The sequence below is a fragment of the Mya arenaria genome, chromosome 9 (genome assembly GCF_026914265.1).
Source record: "Mya arenaria isolate MELC-2E11 chromosome 9, ASM2691426v1".
NCBI classification, from domain to species: domain Eukaryota; kingdom Metazoa; phylum Mollusca; class Bivalvia; order Myida; family Myidae; genus Mya; species Mya arenaria.
This window is the reverse complement of record NC_069130.1, coordinates 74,352,553-74,360,905: the sequence shown is the minus strand read 5'-3', so window position 1 is coordinate 74,360,905 and position 8,353 is coordinate 74,352,553.

The following is an 8,353-nucleotide window of genomic DNA, read 5'->3' as shown; positions in this document are numbered from 1 at the left end:
TATGTTCGAGTCTCTTGTTCATTGGCAGTGTGTGTGGTGTTTATATGGTTGTGTCTCTTGTTCATTGGCAGTGTATGTGGTGTTAATATGGTTGTGTCTCTTGTTCATTGGCAGTGTGTATGGTGTTTATATAGTTGTGTCTCTTGTTCATTGGAAGTGTATGTGGTGTTTATATGTTCGAGTCTCTTGTTCATTGGCAGTGTGTCGTCTTTATATGTTTGTATCTCTTAATCATTGGCAGTGTGTGTGGTGTTTATATGGTTGTGTCTCTTGTTTATTGGCCGTGTGTGTGGTGTTTATATGGTTGTGTCTCTTGTTCATTGGCAATGTGTGTGTTGTTAATATGTTTGTGTCTCTTGTTCATTGGCAGTGCGTGTGGTGTTTATATGTTCGAGAGTCTTGTTCATTGGCAGTGTGTATGGTGTTTATATGTTTGTGTAACTTGTTCATTGACAATGTGTGTGTTGTTTATATGATTGTGTCTCTTGTTCATTGGCAATGTGTGTGGTGTTTATATGTTTGTGTCTCTTGTTCATTGGCAGTGTGCGTGATGTTTATATGTTTGTGTATCTTGTTCATTGGCAGTGTGCATGATGTTTATATGTTTGTGTCTCTTGTTCATTGGCAGTGTGCGTGATGTTTATATGTTTGTGTATCTTGTTCATTGGCAGTGTGGATGATGTTTATATGTTTGTGTCTCTTGTTCATTGGCAGTGTGCGTGATGTTTATATGTTTGTGTCTCTTGTTCATTGGCAGTGTGCGTCGTGTTAATATGTTTGTGTCTCTTGTTCATTGGCCGTGTGTGTAGTGTTTATATGTTTGTGTCTCTTGTTCATTGGCAGTGTGTGTGGTGTTTATATGTTTGTGTCTCTTGTTCATTGGCAGTGTGCGTGATGTTTATATGTTTGTGTCTCTTGTTCATTGGCAGTGTGCGTGATGTTTATATGTTTGTGTCTCTTGTTCATTGGCAGTGTGTGTGGTGTTTATATGTTTGTGTCTCTTGTTCATTGGCAGTGTGCGTAGTGTTAATATGTTTGTGTCTCTTGTTCATTGGCAGTGTGTGTCGTGTTATTATGTTTGTGTCTCTTGTCCATTGGCAGTGTGTGTGGCGTAAATGTATTTGTGCTCTTGTTCATTGGCAGTGTGGGTCGTGTTAATATGTTTGTGTCTCTTGTTCATTGGAAATGTGTTTGCTGTTTATATGGCTGTGTCTCTTGTTCATTGGCAGTGTGTTTGGTGTTTATATGTTTGTGTCTTTTGTGTATTGGCCGTGTGTGTGGTGTTTATATGGCTGTGTCTCTTGTTCATTGGCAGTGTACGTCGTGTTAACATGTTTGTGTCTCTTGTTCATTGGCAGTGTGTGTGGTGTTCATATGGTTGTGTCTCTTGTTCATTGGCAGTGTGTGTCGTGTTATTATGTTTGTGTCTCTTGTTCATTGGCAGTGTGCGTCGTGTTAATATGTTTGTTTCTCTTGTTCATTGGCAGTGTGCGTCGTGTTTATTTGTTTTCGGCAATGTTCATTGGCAGTATGCGTGGTGTTTATGTGTTTGCGTCAATGTTCATTGGCAGTGTGTGTTGTGTTCATATGTTGCGTCAATGTTCATTGGCAGTGTGTGTTGTTTATATGTTTGTGTCTCTTGTTCATTGGCCGTGTTCGTGGTGTTTATATGTTTGTGTCAAAGTTCATTGGTAGTGTGTGTGGTGTTTATATGTTTGCGTCAATGTTCATTGACAGTATGCGTGGTGTTTATATGTTTGTGTATCTTGTTAATTGGCAGTGTGTTTGTCGTTTATATGTTTATGTATCGTGTCCGTTGGTAGTGTGTTTGGTGTTTATATGTTTGCGTCAAAGTTCATTGGCCGCATGTTTGGTGTTTGTATGTTCGAGTCTTTTGTTCATTGGCAGTGTGTGTGGTGTTTATATGGCTGTGTCTCTTGTTCAATGACAGTGTATGTGGTGTGCATATGTTTGTGTCTCTTCTTCATTGGCAGTGTATGTGGTGTTTATATGTTCGAGTCTCTTGTTCATTGGCAGTGTATGTGGTGTTGATATGTTTGTGTCTCTTGTTCATTGGCAGTGTGTATGGTGTTTATATAGTTGTGTCTCTTGTTCATTGGCAGTGTGTGTGGTGTTTATATGTTTGTATCTCTTGTTTATTGGCCGTGTGTGTGGTGTTTATATGTTTGTGTCTCTTGTTCATTGGCAGTGTGTGTGGTGTTTATATGGTTGTGTCTCTTGTTCATTGGCAGTGTGTGTGGTATTTATATGTTTGTGTCTCTTGTTCATTGGCAGTGTGCGTGATGTTTATATGTTTGTGTCTCTTGTTTATTGGCCGTGTGTTTGGTGTTTATATGTTTGTGTCTCTTGTTCATTGGCAGTGTGTATGGTGTTTATATGTTTGTGTCTCTTGTTCATTGGCATTGTGTGTGGTGTTTATATGTTCGAGTCTCTTGTTCATTGGCCGTGTGTGTAATGTTTATATGTTCGAGTCTCTTGTTCATTGACAGTGTATGTGGTGTGTATATGTTTGTGTCTCTTGTTCATTGGCAATGTGTGTGGTGTGTATATGTTTGTGTCTCTTGTTCATTGGCAGTGTGTGTGGTGTTTATATGTTCGAGTCTCTTGTTCATTGGCAGTGTATGTGGTGTTTATATGTTCGAGTCTCTTGTTCATTGGCAGTGTGTGTGGTGTTTATATGTTTGTGTCTCTTGTTCATTGGCAATGTGTGTGGTGTTTATATGTTTGTGTCTCTTGTTCATTGGCAATGTGTGTGTTGTTAATATGTTTGTGTCTTTTGTTCATTGGCAGTGTGTGTGATGTATATATGTTCGAGTTTCTTGTTCATTGGCAGTGTGTATGGTGTTTATATGTTTGTGTCTCTTGTTCATTGGCAATGTGTGTGTTGTTTGTATGTTTGTGTCTCTTGTTCATTGGCAATGCGTGTGGTGTTTATATGTTTGTGTCTCTTGTTCATTGGCAGTGTGCGTGATGTTTATATGTTTGTGTCTCTTGTTCATTGGCAGTGTGCGTGATGTTTATATGTTTGTGTCTCTTGTTCATTGGCAGTGTGTGTGGTGTTTATATGTTTGTGTCTCTTGTTCATTGGCAGTGTGCGTGATGTTTATATGTTTGTGTCTCTTGTTCATTGGCAGTGTGTGTGGTGTTTATATGTTTGTGTCTCTTGTTCATTGGCAGTGTGCGTGGTGTTTATATGTTTGTGTCTCTTGTTCATTGGCAGTGTATGTGGTGTTTATATGTTCGAGTCTCTTTTTCATTGGCAGTGTGTCGTGTTTATATGTTTGTGTCTCTTGTTCATTGGCAGTGTGTGTGGTGTTTATATGGTTGTGTCTCTTGTTCATTGGCCGTGTGTGTGGTGTTTATATGGTTGTGTCTCTTGTTCATTGGCAGTGTGTGTGGTGTTTATATGGTTGTGTCTCTTGTTCATTGGCAGTGTATGTGGTGTGTATATGTTCGAGTCTCTTGTTCATTGGCAGTGTATGTGGTGTTTATATGTTTGTGTCTCTTGTTTATTGGCAGTGTGTATGGTGTTTATATGTTTGTGTCTCTTGTTTATTGGCAGTGTGTATGGTGTTTATATGTTTGTGTCTCTTGTTCATTGGCAGTGTGCGAGGTGTTTATATGGTTGTGTCCCTTGTTTATTGGCCGTGTTCGTGGTGTTTATATGGTTGTGTTTCTTGTTTATTGGCCGTGTGTGTGGTGTTTATATGGTTGTGTCTCTTGTTCATTGGCAGTTTGTGTGGTGATTATATGGTTGTGTCTCTTGTTCATTGGCAGTGTGCGAGGTGTTTATATGTTTGTGTCTCTTGTTTATTGGCAGTGTGCGAGGTGTTTATATGGTTGTGTCCCTTGTTTATTGGCCGTGTTCGTGGTGTTTATATGGTTGTGTTTCTTGTTCATTGGCAGTGTGTGTGGTGTTTATATGGTTGTGTCTCTTGTTCATTGGCAGTGTGTGTGGTGTTTATATGGTTGTGTCTCTTGTTCATTGGCAGTGTATGTGGTGTGTATATGTTCGAGTCTCTTGTTCATTGGCAGTGTATGTGGTGTTTATATGTTTGTGTCTCTTGTTTATTGGCAGTGTGTATGGTGTTTATATGTTTGTGTCTCTTGTTTATTGGCAGTGTGTATGGTGTTTATATGTTTGTGTCTCTTGTTCATTGGCAGTGTGCGAGGTGTTTATATGGTTGTGTCCCTTGTTTATTGGCCGTGTTCGTGGTGTTTATATGGTTGTGTTTCTTGTTCATTGGCCGTGTGTTTGGTGTTGATATGTTTGTGTCTCCTGTTCATTGGCAGTGTGTGTGGTGTTTATATGTTCGAGTCTCTTGTTCATTGGCAGTGTGTGTGGTGTTTATATGTTTGTGTCTCTTGTTCATTGGCAATGTGTGTGGTGTTTTTATGGTTGTGTCTCTTGTTCATTTGTCATTTGTGCTCTTACTTTCTACCTCTTACAGGGTTTATTTTCGGATTTCTTAATTTGACTTAAAAAACCTATATATAGCCAACGTAAGCATTGGATGAACACCTATTGTGTTTAGCAGAGGGTTTGTTTAAATTTGTTTGCCAATATATTGTATTCTTACCTTAAATAAATTGAGTAGGACTTCAACGTCCCTTTTATGGTTATCTAAGGTTTTTTCCCTTGAACCCGAATGTAACATGTTTGAGACCTAATAGTTACAATAAGCAGAAATGACCGCGAAAGTACCACTCCTATATTTACATTTCAAAATTCTGCTTTCACTGTACAATTCTTATATCATCAGGCCAATAAAGAGTACAATGTACTGCTTAGAAATTATGGTGTGAAAACGCTCATAATAAAAAACAACAAAACATTTTGTTCTGTATATTACCATAGTTCGTACTGAAACTTTTTTCTTACTTTTATCGCAAACGATTTGTTAACAATAATTAAAACAACACAATGTACAGTGAATGGCAATTGAAATCAGTAAAGAATTGTAGTTAGAACTAAAATCTCAAGACGGAATGTAATTATTAAATTTTACTCTGTTTCGCTAGTTGGAAATTTGCAAACATTTAAAAAGTCTTACGCCAGAATTCCCGTTGCAGGCTATTTTGCATTATTTTCTTCCGACCACCGCGTTCATTTGCCTTGAATATTCAAACACTGACCGGTTAATAAGACGAAAAGTACAGTGATTAATTGCCTTCGTTATCTCTTGATTGATAATCAACACTCACCATTAAGCGTACCATTGTCAATACAACTTATGGTCATTTATTTGATATAAACTTCAACACCATCCTTGACAAAGCTCGAGCCATTTAAATATTCTCCAGACATTTGCAGAACGCACTGTTAGTTCACATCGTACTGCGATTTACCTCTATGGTAGTCTCTAATCATTACTGTCCGATTACACGTGTCAGTAAATTAGGCTTGATTTTGACTTTCGTAATAGACCACAAAAATCCACCGAGTCCATGTGGACTTCAACATCATACTCAAAAGTACCAGATTTCAGTGAAAATCAGTCTGTAAAACATACCTGGAATAATGTTTGTTATACAAAATAAGTTTATGTAAGAGTATGTGATATTATCCGTATATTAGCAGTAAAACACACGTAAAACACGGATAAAAAGAACGCCTTCAAACTGGAAATTTCATTGCAGTTCTGGGTTTAATCTCATTCTTGCAATATGGCAATATGCAATATGGCATAATAATTATATAAATAATTTCCTACAGGGGAGGGAATTCAGAAATGAAAAACATAATTAATTCAGTGCGGTTTTCTCCCTTATGCCTGTACTTCTCTAGCAGTGTTATTAGTTAAATAGTCGAAATATACCCAGTAGCATTGCATGTTAAGGTCGCAATATGGCAACTGGTCTGAGTATGGACATGTGTAAATAATTTGTTATACTCCCTTTGTTTAAGCAATGATCGCAACTGAAGGAGTATTTTGTACTAGAAGTGCGCTAACATTCTCTTAAAATTGTTGATAGGCATAATAGAATAACACACAAGTATACAAGTTTAGTTGAATCTGAATACCAACTTTATGGAGGCTATTCGTTGCCAAAAGTCCAGACGTGTAATTCCCACAATGTGCTTCTTAATCGTACTAAATATCTCTTACATTTGTCAATGTACACGTGATATTTGTTGTTTCTATTCGTCAGATTTTCCGTATTGATTTGTCATTTGTCATTATAGTCATCGGCGTAGCTCCAATAGGCACGGTAGGCCCGGGCCTACACTTCGTTTCCAAAAATGAAAATTACAAAACGTCCGAATCTGCTATAAAAACTGCAAGGTAAGGGGGTGACAGCTTAATTAACATTCAACTAAACACTACAAGTTAACTAAGCATATTTTTCAAATAAGTAAAGTGGCTATTTTTTAAGAAGGTCGAACGTTTAAAGCTGCACTCTCACAGAGTTACCGTTTTGGCAACTTTTTTTTTTATTTTTTGTCTTAGAATGAGTCAATTTTTGGGTAAATATCTGCAAACATGCGATAAAAGACCACTGACAAAAGATCAGATCGCAGATTTTCATATTTCCGTTCGAAAATTAATGTTTTATGGCTAAAAGCGTTACTAACGGTTTAAGAAAATTGCATAAAAACATCAAATTTTGAACTTAAATATGAAAATATGCGATCTGAGCTCTTGTCAGCGGTCTTATACCACTGGTTCTCATGCATTTTTGCATAAATTGGCTCGTTCCAAGACAAACAATAAAACAGTTGTCAAAACGTTCAATCTGTGAGAGTGCAGCTTTCACATATCGATTTGATAATACTTTGACAGCAACCGCCAAGCGCATTATTTCAATGATTGTCTGTTTAACTCGGTTTCGTTTACAAATATAAAGTTGCGAAGCGGAAGTTTATTTTGAATGTCATTCAACATGTTTTCCCCTTACCCCGACCTGGAGATTCCGATGTATCGTGGAATGATGCCTTTAAAAACTCAGACTTTTATCACTGAAGTGGAAGTTGTACAGCATTTATGTTATCGATAACGCTACACTATTCTACAGTTCATTAATAATCAATCCCTCCTTTCCTTTTATCACAATTGCCAATTCACCGTTTCATCCGTCAAGCAAAGTGTATAAATATATACTATGTTTTACTGTTTGTTTGCCCTTCCGTTGTCGTACATGCGCTCCAAAAGCTCCACGAAATGGTTACGTCAAAGCCAGCGATCAGCTCTTATCCTGGAGAATGAAGAGCGCTTTTAGGCTCTGTGGTTATTCCGACCAAATTTGAAGGTCTCCAGCCGGCCAATGTGGACAGGATAATGTACATTATGTGCAGATACTGCTGACCATGCCTGCCACATCCGCCTCATGTGAGCGCTCCTTCAGTTCCATGAGCCGTATCAAGACATACATCAACTCTACAATAACCGGCGGAGGCTATCCTTACTTGGCGTCCTCCATAGTCATCGAGATGTTGAGATAGACATACATAAAATCATAAACACATTTGCCTCAGTCAAATGCAGGAAATTGGATTTCATTTGAAGACCTCTATATATCGTCATAAACAAAACCAACTAGACACGCTTATTTAACCATTACATACGTATTTTCTATTTTGGAGTTTTTTTTCACAAGTTCGTATCAAAGTTTTGTATTTCAGTTATGTTATTGTACGTGATGAGTAAGCCAACAATAAAGTTTAGTGAAGTGCTATATAAAGCTTATTTTGATGACTTAAAAGGCTCCAGATATACGCCAAAACGCACCATATTGGATCTAGAGTAAATAAAAATCTCGGGGGAGGCGCCCCGAACCCCCCGAAAAAGTTGGCCTATACTTTTTAATGGGCCAAGCTACGCCCCTGATAGTAGTCAAAATGTATATTTGTCAGATCGACTCTGTATAAACTCACTAAAACATAGATCGTATAACTTGCCTTTAACAATATGATGATGTAATTTAGAAAGCCGAATCATGCATATGTAAAACTGCAATCCTACAGTCGACACTCGCATTCGTAAAATGAACATTTGCAGTCCAACAAGTCCAGGTTTACAAAAGTCAATTGACAAGTTCAGAATTACAAGGATAGACGATTTCGCCTATACCTTATATGGTAAATGTACCGGAAGAAACGAAGGTGAATGGGCGGAGCTAACGAATCAGATTTTCTTTCGTTTATTTCCGTCGAATCAAGCAAGGGAGATAACATCTTCGCCTACCTCCTGTAAATTCCCGGTTGTAAGTCCGAGTACTCTCTCTTTATTTCACAATAAAAACTAAAATTGACTTCATCTTTTATTTTAACTATCAATGTTCCTAAATGGGTTATAAATCACCATATTTTTTAGTCAATTGCAGTTGGCTG